Consider the following 13,387-nt stretch of genomic DNA (forward strand, 5'->3'; position numbering starts at 1 on the left):
TATACTAAGGGGCTGCCATGATGTCTAAGCATGCTTAAGCATAACTTTGGTATGTATTGAAGTCCCCCACACCACGCAATACTTGACAGAAACAAAGAAAAGAGAAGCAAGAACAGGCTGAACCCGAGAACCTGCTGTCATGGGTTTTGGGGTTCGGTTTTCATGAGGGAAAGGGGCGGCTTGGTCTTGGCCTGGTCTAGCACTCGGCCAAGGTCCGTCATGGGTCAGGGGGAGAGTCCTAGCCAAGCTAGGACTCGAGTTAAGGGCTAGGGAAGAGTCCTAGCCATGCTAGGACTCAACCCGAGAAACATGCAGCAGGGCGTGCAGGGTTGCGCGGCTTGCAGGGAATGGGAAGGCAGGTTCCAGGCTCGTGGGTTAAGCTAGGGTGACTTACTAAGGTCCTAGGAAGGTTCATTGGGGGTTGGTTTGGGTGCTGGGTCGACGGCTAAGTCCCTAAGTGCACAAAACTTGAGTCCACACAAAGTGCAACTCTCGGCTAGAGTAAGGGCAACGTAGGGGACTTTCGTTTTTGTGTTTTGGGTTGGTGTTTTGGTGAAATTAGGGTCCAGTAGGGTACTTTGGGTTGTTGAGCGCGTTTTGGCTCGACATGGTTCGGGGGTAACTCGTAAAAATCAAAAGTTGGCTCGGGGTCGAAGTTTAGGTGTCAAATAGGGTTTTTAAAATAAAGAAAAATTGGAAAACGGCTCACGGGGGTCGGGTCGTGGTCCATAAGGGCTAAAATAATATAAAAAGACTAAATTTTAAATTTAGGAATTTTATATTACAGTTTGGGATTTTTCGGGATTAAAACACCGTCAAAACCACTAATTTCGAATAAATGAAAAAGTCTAATTTTTAAGCTTAATAAAATTATGGAAAAAATTAATTTAAGCTTAAATAATTATTTGGGACATGTTAGAGTCAATGAATTCAAGAAATAGTCAATTTCGAGAAATCTTACGTCTAGGGGTAAAAGGTATTTTTACACTCAAAATTAGTAAAAGTCATGGCAGTGCCCTAAATGCTGTTTTTATGATATTATGATTATTTTTAACTGTTTATGATGTATCCATGATTAAATTATGATTTTTAAAATGTCTATTTGATTTTTATGATTTATGGAAGACATTTAAAATACATGTTGCATGCTTGGTTTCAAAATGAAAAATGCAAATATTATTCACGATTTTTCTAAAGTGATGTGAATGAAAAATGTTGAAGGAAGTGAAGTGGTTGTGACTAATTCGTTAATGATGGCGACGTCGTGAGGGTGATGGTCTCAGTGGGAGCCCGACGATCGTGTTTCCATTATTGCGAATATGAGGTTATGAGGATATGAGGTTTGAGGTAAGAATGGGAATGCCGTGAGGGGAGAAGGCCCCAGAGGGAGCCCATTTATGGGAGAAGGCCCCAGAGGGAGCCCCGACGATCGTATTTCTATTCGGTCATGATAGGCCAAGGCTCAGTTGACCGGTGAGAGTGTCGCTGATGTCCCCGCCGCCCAGTACTGTGGTTATATGTAGATGGATCCATCGATTTTCATGTCATGTTGAGGAAAGTCACAATTAACGATCTGAATTCAACAAAGGAAAAAAAAAAGGAAATGTTCATGATTATGTTTAAGGTTTTATGTCATGTCATGTTGAGGAAAAGGAAATTCATGTTTGCATGTCATGAAAATGGTTATGTTTAAAGTTTTATGCATCATGAAAATGTTTACGAAAATGTTTATGTTTATGCATCTTCATGAAAACGATATTTTAAGTACAAGTATTTCACCGTTATATGTTGACTGTATTACGTATTAATCGTTATAAAGATTATGGTGTGTTGAGTCTTTAGACTGACTAGGTGTGATGGATGCAGGTGAGTTTGAGGGAGGACTTGACGGGTGATTTGACTGGACTGAAGGCGCAGACAACCCGAGGACCAGCGCTTCTACTTTTTCCGCATTATGACTTTTGACTCATGCTTTTTTATGATTAAAGATTTTTAAGATTATTTATTTATGCATTTTAGAGATTTTTGAGAGGTTTAGTATGGGTTATTCTTTTCAAATTATTGCTTTTTAGGTTTGGTAAAACAGTACACGATTTCATTTCATGACTAGTGCACTTGATTTTAAAAATGCTAGTGGGGGATGTTTTTATATGCAAAATATTTTATAAAAGTATTTATATGTGGGGGCCGAAAATTAGAAAAAAAAATTTCTAGTACTTTTAAAGCAATGAAAAGGGTAGGACGTTTTAGTTGGTATCAGAGCAAAGGTCCTGTGAAGGGTTGTGCCACCATCAGCGCCGGGAAGATCAGTCGTCAAGCCTCAAGTTGTAAGTTTTACTTGCTTTATGTGATTCTATATGATTTAACCTGCATGACGTTATGGATATTATGTTTATGATACATGTTTATTAGCTTTTTGAGTAGTATTGTCTTGCATGCTTAAAATGCTAATTAAGTCAGGATGTGTTACATGATTAGAGAACTTAGATTTAAATGCATGTTGGTTATGTTAGAATTTGGAAAACATTCAGATATAATGCCTCCTAGACGTGCACCCGTTCATGAGAATCAAGCCTGATAATAGTGTTAACCGTCGAGGAAATAGTCAAGGGAATGGACCTCCACCACCACCACCACGGGATGCTGCTACACGTGCACTTGAGGGGATGGCTCGTCTCTTCGAGCAGCAAGCACAGCAGCAGCAGTTACAGCAGCAACAGTTACAATAGCAGTTACAGCAGATGCAGCAGCAGCAGGCGACTAGGCCACAGCAGGATGTTTATGAGCAGTTCCGGAGGCTAGGGCCGAAGGAATTTTCTGGCACTACCGATCCTTTTGCTGCAGAGGGTTGGATTCGTTCACTTGAGGTACATTTTCGCTATCTTGAGATGGGGGATGCGGACCGGGTGAGATGTACCACTTATTTGTTTAGAGACGACGCTTCTTTATGGTGGGAAGGAGCCGAGCACGGTGTCGACCTTGCCACACTCACTTGGGCACAGTTCAAGACGAAGTTCTATGAGAAATATTTCACCCCGGATGCAAGGAGCCGAATAAAGAGGGAATTCATGGCTCTTCGCCAGGGAGATGCCACTGTTGCTGAATTTGTGAAGAAGTTTGATAGTGGTTGCCACTTTGTGCCTCTTATTGCCAGGGATGCTGAAGAAAAGCTCAGACACTTTATGGATGGCCTACGACCTACCATTCGGTATAAAGTTATGATGACGCGTCCGGAGAATTATGCTATGGCAGTTACTTATGCATATCAGGCTGAGCAGTCCTTGAGGGACATTGAGTTTGAGATTCAGCGCAAGAGGCAGCACTATCAGAATAACAATCAGCCGAATAAGAAGCCAAATACGGGTCTTCCTAGACCTCAAGGGCCTCAAAAGCCCCAAGGTCAAGTCAAGATGCCAGCGCCACCAAAGCCACCAAATCCTGGAACACCAAAGCCTGCTGAGAGGCAACTATGCAAACAGTGCAACCGCCCACATCTTGGCAAGTGTGAATGGGGATCGTTTAAATGTTTCTACTGCAAGGAGGATGGACACAAAGCCAATGACTGCCCAAAGAGGAAAGCAGCTACTACGGCCCGAGCTTATGTTATGAATGCCGAGGAATGCTGAGGGAGAGGCAGACACTACACTCATCACGAGTAACCTAGTTATTTAACATTTTTATATTGCTTATTATTGCATGAAATGTTAAATTGGTTAATAATATGGATTTGGGACCAAGATTCAACCTAGAATAAATTAGGTTGCATGTTCTACTTAGTGGGACTTAAGTGTTGATGTTAGAAATCATAGAAATGATTTGAATTTTGTGCCTTATTCTATGTGAAGGATAAATTGATTCCAAGTAAAAAGTTTTAGGGCCAAAATTAAAGAAAATCATAATTAAGAGGGATTTCGAATTATTGGGGGATAATTGTGCAAATTTCGAATTTTAAGGTCTAAAACGCAATTTTTCGAAAATTAAAGGGACTATAATGCAACAATTCGAAAATAAGGGACCTAAGTGCAATTTCTGAAATCTTAAGGATCAAAATGTAATTCTCAAAACATGAAGAGCTAAATCAGAACTTCGAATAATATAACGACTTAATTGCAATAATTCAAAAATTTTGGGGTCAATTTTGCAAATTTCAAGTTGAGGGACTAAAGTGCAATTTTTCCTAGAAACGTTTAAGTTCAACACGAAACCTTCTTATAACTTTGGGAATTAATGATAGTAAATCCTTAAGATTCAACGCGAAAAGATATATAAGACAATTTTCATCGCAGGGAGGATCATCATTTTAGGTGTAGCTACCTATGCATTTCTAAATTCAGAAGCTACACACTCTTTAATATATGAAACCTTCATAAAAAGACTGAAAATTACTCCTCAAGATATGGGTTTGGGTTTCAAAGTTTCTATTCCATCCGGCGATCAGATGCTCACGTCTAAGATTGTTAAGAATTTGGAGCTTCAGTTATTCAAAGATGTTGTTCGGACAGATCTTATTGTGCTTCCTATGCCCGTATTCGATATTATACTTGGGATAGATTGGCTATCGGCGAATGGAGCATCGATTGATTTTCGTCAGCGATCAGTATCTATTAGGCCACCTAGTGGTAAATCTTTTGTCTTTGAGGCGGCAAGAAACAAGCAAATGCCGCACATTATCTCTTGTCTATGTGCGAGGAAGCTTATTAAGCGTGGATGTCAAGCTTATCTAGCATGTGTCACTACTACACATGAATTAATCAGTCAGAAGATAGAAGATGTTGATATTGTGAGAGATTTTCCTAGCGTCTTTCCCGACGACGTTTCTGGTATTCCGCCCGATCGTGAAGTGGAATTCTCCATTGATCTTATGCCGGGCACTGTTCCTATATCTAAAGCACCTTATCGTCTAGCACCTGCTGAAATGAAAGAACTAAAAGATCAAATCCAAGAATTGCTAGACAAGGATTTCATTCGCCCTAGTTACTCTCCACGGGGAGCTCCGGTATTGTTTGTGAAAAGAAAGATGGTAGCATGCGTCTTTGTATCGATTATCGGGAGCTTAATCGGGTCACTATCAAAAATAAGTATCCACTGCCAAGAATTGAAGATTTATTTGATCAGTTGCAAGGAGCATCGATATTTTCTAAGATTGATCTGCGATCTAGATACCACCAGTTGAAAGTCAAAGAGTCTGACGTTCACAAGACAGCGTTTCGCACGAGATATGGGCACTATGAGTTTATGGTCATGCCATTCGGGTTGACCAATGCGCCAGCGATCTTCATGGATCTTATGAATCGCGTATTTCAGCCATATCTGGATCAGTTTATTATTGTCTTCATTGATGACATATTGATCTATTCCAAGAACAGAGAGGAGCATAGCCGTCATTTGAGGATCGCACTGCAGGTATTACAAGACAGAAAGCTATATGCAAAGTTCAGCAAGTGCGAGTTTTGGCTAGACAAAGTGGCGTTCTTAGGCCACATCATTTCTAGTGATGGCGTAGAAGTTGATCCGAGTAAAGTTGAGGCAGTAAAAGAGTGGCGCCAGTACCGAAGAGTGTCACTGAGATTCGCAGTTTCTTGGGACTAGCTGGCTATTATCGCAAATTCATCAAGGGGTTCTCATCTATTACAGTGCCTTTGACATCTTTGACGAAGAAAAATGCTAAGTTTATTTGGGGATCCGAGTGTCAAGACAGTTTTGACAAGTTGAAGCAAGCCTTGATATCCGCACCAGTGTTATCTATGTCATCGGGGCAAGGGGAGTATGTTCTTTATACCGACGCTTCTAAGCTTGGTTTGGGTGCGGTTCTGATGCAAAACGACCGAGTTATCGCATATGCGTCAAGACAGCTGAAAATTCATGAAAAGAACTACCCTACCCATGATCTTGAGCTTGCAGCAGTAGTCTTTGCACGAAAGATTTGGAGACATTACCTTTATGGGGAGAAGTGCAAAATATTCACCGATCATAAAAGTTTGAAATACTTCTTCACCCAAAAGGAGCTGAATATGAGACAGCGCAGATGGCTTGAATTGGTAAAGGACTATGATTGTGACATTAGCTACCATCCGGGAAAGCTAATGTAGTGGCAGACGCATTGAGTAGAAAAGCAGCAGTTATCACTCATTTATCACTCCAAAGACCATTGCAGTCCGAGATAACGCGGTTTGAGCTTACAGTGTATGCTAGGGGCGAGGCCCCTAATCTTGCCACATTATCAGTACAGTCGACTTTGAGAGACAGAATTCGTGATGGGCAGTCTACTGATGAGCAGTTGCAAAAGTGGATAGCTAGAGATGAAGCCAAGGGCCAGAATTTATATTCAGTAGTGGATGGCTTGGCCCGTTATAGAGACCGTCTATGGGTTCCTAGTGATGATTCCTTGAGAAACCTTATTATGAAGGAAGCCCATGACACATCATATTCCATTCATCCGGGCAGCACAAAAATGTATAGAGATCTGCAGTTGTTATATTGGTGGCCAGGCATGAAGAGGGACATTCTGAGATATGTATCCGAGTGTTTGACTTGTCAGCAAGTCAAAGCAGAGCATCAAAGACCAGCGGGAAAATTAAAACCACTCCCTATTCCCGAGTGGAAATGGGAGAATATCACTATGGACTTTGTTGTGAGATTGCCAAAGACAGTTAAAGGATTCAATGCCATTTGGGTGACTTGTTGATCGTCTTACGAAATCAGCGCATTTTCTACCTATTAAGACGACATTCACCATGATTCAGTATGCAGAGTTATATATTCGGGAGATAGTCCGTTTACATGGGATTCCAGTGTCTATTATTTCTGACAGAGATCCGAGATTCACATCAACATTCTGGAAGAGTCTGCATGCAGCGATGGGGACCAAATTATTGTTCAGTACAGCATTCCACCCTCAAACCGATTGTCAGTCAGAAAGAGTTATACAGATTTTGAAAGATCTACTGCGAGCATGTGTTATTGATTTCCAAGGCAGTTGGGACCCAAAATTACCTCTAGTGGAGTTCACTTACAATAACATTTGAACATATAAAAATTCATAAACATTCCACATAATCATATTAGCATATAAAACAACATTCAGGACACTGCCATGACGTTTACTAATTTCTAGGTGTAAAATGACCGTTTTACCCCTAGACGTAAAATTTCACGTTTTTGAATTTTTCTTAATTCTGTTGACTCTATTATGTCCTAAATAATTATTTAAGCTTACATGAATTTTCTCATATTTTTATTTAGCCTAAATCGAGGACTTTTAATTTATTCTTTAACTAAGACGTATTACTGCGTTTTAATCACGAATTAAATCAAACCTTAATATAAAATTTCCAAATTAAAAACTTAGACTTATAATAATTATTTAAGCTTAAACCTCATTTTTCATAATTTTATAAAGCCTAAAACTAGGCGTTACAATTAATTCGTTAATTAGCGTTTCGTGCGTCGATTAAATCCCGGATAAATCCAAAACTCATTATTTTGATCCCAAATTTTAAAAATAACATTTTTATTATTTATTCTACCCTTCCAAGTCATGAGCCACACCCGTAGACCCATGGATTCAATTTTTTCTTCTTTAATTTTCGTTTTGACCCTTCGACGAACACACCGAGCCATCTCCTAATTTACTCGAGCCGCGCCCGAGCCACCTCGAGCCAAACCCAAGAAAACCCATCTATGAACCCTACTGACCATCCCCAAGCCCAAGAACCAGCCCCTAAGTCGCACAATCACTCCTGGAAACCGACCCCAAGTGCATGCGTGTGTGTGTTTGTAGTGTCCTTGTTGAATTGGGTTTCCTAGTTGCCTAGGACTCTACCAGCCCTTAACCACCGAGCCCACCTGACCCTAACCTTCCCTGGACAACGCCCAGCCCCAGCCTAGACCAACCCAAGCTCCTGGATGTGAGCAGCAAACCACTGAACCAGTGGCAACATCCTCGCGCTAATATGGTGTCCATGCTTCATCATGTTCCTTTGAGCCACAGCAAACCTAAGCTGCACCAGCCCCTAGCCCAGCCCTTGTGCACCCTCCTAGGACCCTAAGGACCTAGCCTATCCCAGCCCTAAGCCCCTGGCTGAGCCTCTTTCTTCCCTACACCAGCAGGCAAACATGTGCCACTTTAATTCTAGTTCTCGGGTGGAGTCCTTGTTGGCAAGTACTCCTCCCAGCCCCTGGTTTTCGAGTCCTAGCGTGGCTAGACTCTTCACTTGACTCATACCTGACTTGAACCTGGCCCTGGTCCAGCCCCAGCCTAGCCAAGCCACAAACCCCAACAACCGAGCCCCTAGGATCCTTATAACAGAAACAATATGTTTCCAGCTTGTCTTACTCACAGTTATGCAGCAAATTGGGGTGATTTAGGACTCTCTAAGACATGTAAAAACATCCCTCAAACTTATCCTAATCATGGCAGTTCCTTTAAATCTTATTAAACATGATTTTGGATGAAAATACAAGTATTAAAATTGACATATGCCACAAAAACGAAATTGTTTCATGATGCACTAGTTTTTCATGTAAAATTCAATTAAATAAAATACTATGGTATGATAGATGTTTGAAGGAAAGAATATGACATGCCTTTGCGTTTTATACGGACGAATAAACTTTTACGATTGCGAAGAACGGTGACGACAACCTCTGGCTTGAATTTCTCCTTGAACTTCCAAAATTTTCTATCAATTTTCATGTGTGTGCCGTGTGCTTGGGAAACTTTTGGTGAGGAATTCTGGTTGGGGCGTGAGTTTGTGAATTAATGGGGAGGGTTTAAACATATTTTATAGTTAATTAATCCTTAATTAAGCTTAGGCCTATTAGGAAGTTAATTAGGCCCAATTAAGCTCATTAGTGATTAATTAAAATATTAAAAATAATTTTGCTAAAATAAGTTTGTGAATTTATTAGCCGGATTGCCAAAAAGTTCGTATTTTTTTGTTGAAAAACCTACACCGATAAAAATTACGTCCCGGCGTATAAAATCACCTCCAAACCCCTTATTTTCAAAAATAAGAAAAACCCACAATCATATTTTAAATAATTAAAAAAAATTATTTAATAAAAACATTTTCTATTTTTTCAGCCATCGGTCTCCGTTCCTCGATCGTAACTCGAATAACATTTAAAAATACATTTTAATGCAACCATGTAGAAAAATATATTTTAAACATGTCAAAATATACCACATAATTAATTTATGCAATTAAAACATATAATTAAAATACAAAATAATTTAATAATTTGTGAATGTGGTTCGCGTAGACCTTTAAATTTTCGGGGCGTTACAATATCAATCAGTTAACTAATGAAAGTGCGGAAATAAATTGAATTTTTGGTTTTAATTTTTATATATAGACGAATTTTATCATTGTAAGAGGAAAGAACTTGAGTTTTATAAATTATGTTTGAGTTTTCTCTCAAACTTTTCAAGGCTTTTGCTTTGTTCTTAAAAATAAAACTTATCAAAGATTTCATCTTTGTGACGTTTGTCAATTGTTTTCGCACGGATTGTCAAAGACGAGTTCTTTGAAGATTCGTCTGAAATTCGATTGTTCTATCGTTAATATTTGTTGCTAAGTTTTCATCGCTTAGAGGTGAATATCACAAAACCATTGCTTGTTTCAAAAGATCGGGAAAACCCAACGTTTTTTGTTCATCGAATCGATGGCGTGACTCTATTTTGAGCGCGTTTGCTTTTCGTGATTGAATAATATCATCATTTGGTATCAGAGATTTTGGTGCCCCTTGATTCAAGTAAGTTTATCGTTGTTATTTTTCAGAAATGTTTAATCGTTCGTTCTGTTTTCAGATCTGCGTTATTCTATCATTCTTAGTTTTTTTTTGTGAATCTGTTATTTTCGAAAATTCTGTGATTGTTCTTGGAATTTTCAAGTGCACAACAATCAGTGAAAAAAAAATTGAGAGGAGAGACGAGCCTATTTCTTTGGAGTGATCGTGAGGATTCGCGGTGAGGAAATTTATCCTTAATATTTTTCTACTAATATTTTCTTGCAGGTATAATGATTGACGATTGTCAATTTCAAATAATGTTAATAGGGTTGGACAGAGTGTGGGAGAAGGAGTTTAAGCCTCTACGTGAGAGGTATAGGAGGTATGAAGAAGAGGAGATGTATGATAGGCAGAGTGATGAGAATAGGCGAGGTAGTAGATTTGGAGGGAATAGAGCATTGCATTTGGGTCGTGATAATGATAGACGATGTGAGCAGAATAGAATATTGGGCAGAAGAAGTGAACGTGATGTGCATAGGGAGTTGTTGATATCCAGCGGACGAGCTTGAAAGAGAAAATCATTGCAAGGCCAGTGAAGGAGTCGAGACATGAAGTTACAAGTCATGAACATCGAGGTACATCTAAAACTTCTAGTCCTCATACTGTTGATATTATATGTTGTTGGTGTTTAACAGTTGGTCATGATATTAGCCAATGTCCACATAGCGACGTGGCAGTAGTAGGGTCGTCTGTTGAGCTTGAACCGCAAATTGAGGTTGAGCTTGTAGTTGAATCTGAGTTTGAGGTTGAGGGTGTAGTCGAACCTAAATCTAAAGTTGATCCTGAACTTGGAATTGATGTTATAGTGGTACCTGAATTTGAGATTGGGGTTGAGAAAGTTGTTGATGGTAGTATTCTACTAGTGTGGGGAACCGGGTGCTAAATCATTTGTTTTAATCATTGGGACTAATTGGATCAGTTGTGTATGCTAAAATTTTTTTTTTCTTATATATATATACATCATAGCATTACTAGCCTAAATATATACAAGCATACAACAAGTTGAAGTTCTTTATTATACAAGATCAAATGTAAAGTCTACAACATATGATCCACTTGCAATTTTATTCCATTTACAAACCGTTCTAACTAGTGTTTGTTTCCCATCATTACACATCTAGAAATAAACCACCAGTTCCATATCTAAGCCCGGATCACCACGCTAATCATCACTCGTTCAAGCTCTTCTCGGTACTGATCATGTCCCATTTGTTGTCATGCACACATACAAACACGACAACAGCCGGAAACTCCGGTGAGAATAAATCCCAGTATAAAACATGTATACATGCAATGCATAAGACCATATACAAAACATAAACCATGTATCAAGATCATGAATTATGATTTTATGACACATTAGTGAATACAGATAAAACTCTTGACTCGACTCATATCTAAATCTAGGGATCCCGGTGTGAATAAGACGTAACAAGTCTCCCATCTACTCTCCCAATCGGGGTGGCGATACGTCTTATTCCTAGACTTCAATCATTTCTGTATCGAACGTCTACAATAGGAATCGATCTTCTCCTATGCAATTCGATACCACCGAACATCTAGTAACTTGGCTGTTCTGCCAAGGACTCATCTATCTCAAATGCATTTCTATAATTCAATAGACAAAATGTAAACATCTCAAAACATAAACAATCTAGTATGTGGTTTAGGGAAACTCCAGTCCAATCTGACTCGAGTCGTATTTCCCGGTTCAACATTGATTTATACCTTTCTTTGTTTGGTGTTTGGTTGGATGAAATCAATCCCAATCTTCAAAACCTTCAATAAAAATCTGAAATACATGTATAATATGCACTATATCAATCTCCAACTCAACGTAAGAATATCAACACGCAATCTCGATACATTTCGACGGCATGACAACGAAATCTTGATATACCGGCAATATAAATCCAATACTGCCCATCTCAATAACTTATAATCACTTAACATATCATGTCAATACCAAATCTATACATTCTACCTCACACATAGCATGAAAAATCGAGAACAATCGCATACGATAGCATTTCTTCGATCCGGTTTAAATTCTACTTATCTCAACATATCTTTTCCTATATCTCAAAATCTGATTTCCCCAACATAATATTCAAATTCAAGCAAGAACATAACAAAACTTACATCCTTTACAAGCTAGTGACAAGAGGATCACAAATCTGAGCTTGGATCGATAATTGAACGGTCGGATTTCACAAAATCACCAATCTAAAATATTGAAGCTTGGGAATTCTTAATACTCTCGGTTCCTTCCTCTGAAAATCTGAATGAAGGAATTAGAAGTGTTGATATATATATCTTGCATATAAGGGGCAAATGGCTTCACCCTAACACAACACGTCTCGCGCATATGCGCGACCATCCTCGGCGCATATGCGCGAGACACTATGTCTCGGCGCGTGTAAGTCTCGGCAGCTCGCGCATATGCGCTCCCTCATTCGGCGCATGCATGTCGAGCATAATGCGCGAGGTGCTCTGCCTGCCTCGCGCAAATTCGCCCTGCCCGGTCGCGCATATGCGCGAGGTGTTCTGTCCTCGCACATAATTCGGTCTTCTTTTCGTATATCCCAGTAAAATCCGTTTCATCTATAATCAGCTCAATTTATCCACAATTCATTTCAGATTACGATAATCAAATTCTCGGACCTTACGTTTCTCCCCCCTTAAGATATGATTTCGTCCTCGAAATCACAGGCAATTAAATCATATCAATAAAATGGTATAATAGAAAAGGCTATACAGAAGACTCACATCAGTTAAATAACTCCGGGAATCTTTGTCTCGTATCTGACTCAGTCTCCCAGGTAGCTTCCTCATTGCCATTACGACTCCATCGAATCTTCACAAGTGGAATCGTCTTCGTTCTGAGCTGTTTTTCCTTCCGATCAAGAATCTGAATCGATTTTTCCATATAACTCAAGGTGTGGTCAAGTTCTGCCTCTTCTGGATGAATAATATGTGAAGTATCAGGGAGATATTTCCGTAACATTGATACATGAAAGACATCATGTATCCCAGATAAAGAAGACGGTAATGCGAGTCGATAGGCATGATCTCCTATCTTCTCGAGAATCTCATACGGACCAATATAACGAGGAGACAACTTCCCTCGCTTGCCAAATCTGACAATGCCTCTAAACGGAGAAATCTTCAAGAATACTCTATCCCCCTGCTCAAACACTAACGGTCTACGTCGAATATTTGCACATTTGGCTTGTCGATCTTGAGCCGTCTTCATTTTCTGCTGAATCAGCTTCACTTTCTCTGTCATATCTCTGATCATGTCAGGTCCAATCTCAGGAACCTCAGAGATATCATCCCAATACAGAGGAGATCTGCACTTCTTGCCGTACAATGCTTCAAATGGTGCCATTTCTATGCTCTTCTTATAGCTATTGTTGTACGAGAATTCACAAAGAGGTAATGAATCTTGCCAACTAGTGCCAAAATCTAGCACTAGAGCTCTAAGCATATCCTCCAATGTCTGGATAGTCCGTTCTGACTGTCCGTCTGTCTGTGGATGATATGCGGTACTCAAATGTAATCTCGTACCTAGAGCTTCCTGCAAACTGTGCCA

General features: G+C 39.6%; 1 pseudogene; it reads left to right on the top strand.

The window, feature by feature from the left end:
- The window catches only part of LOC142508934 (receptor-like protein EIX2), a 60,524-nt pseudogene that overhangs the window by 27,085 nt on the left and 20,052 nt on the right, over positions 1–13,387 (top strand).

The sequence above is a fragment of the Primulina tabacum genome, chromosome 1 (genome assembly GCF_025594145.1).
Source record: "Primulina tabacum isolate GXHZ01 chromosome 1, ASM2559414v2, whole genome shotgun sequence".
In the NCBI taxonomy this organism is placed as follows: domain Eukaryota; kingdom Viridiplantae; phylum Streptophyta; class Magnoliopsida; order Lamiales; family Gesneriaceae; genus Primulina; species Primulina tabacum.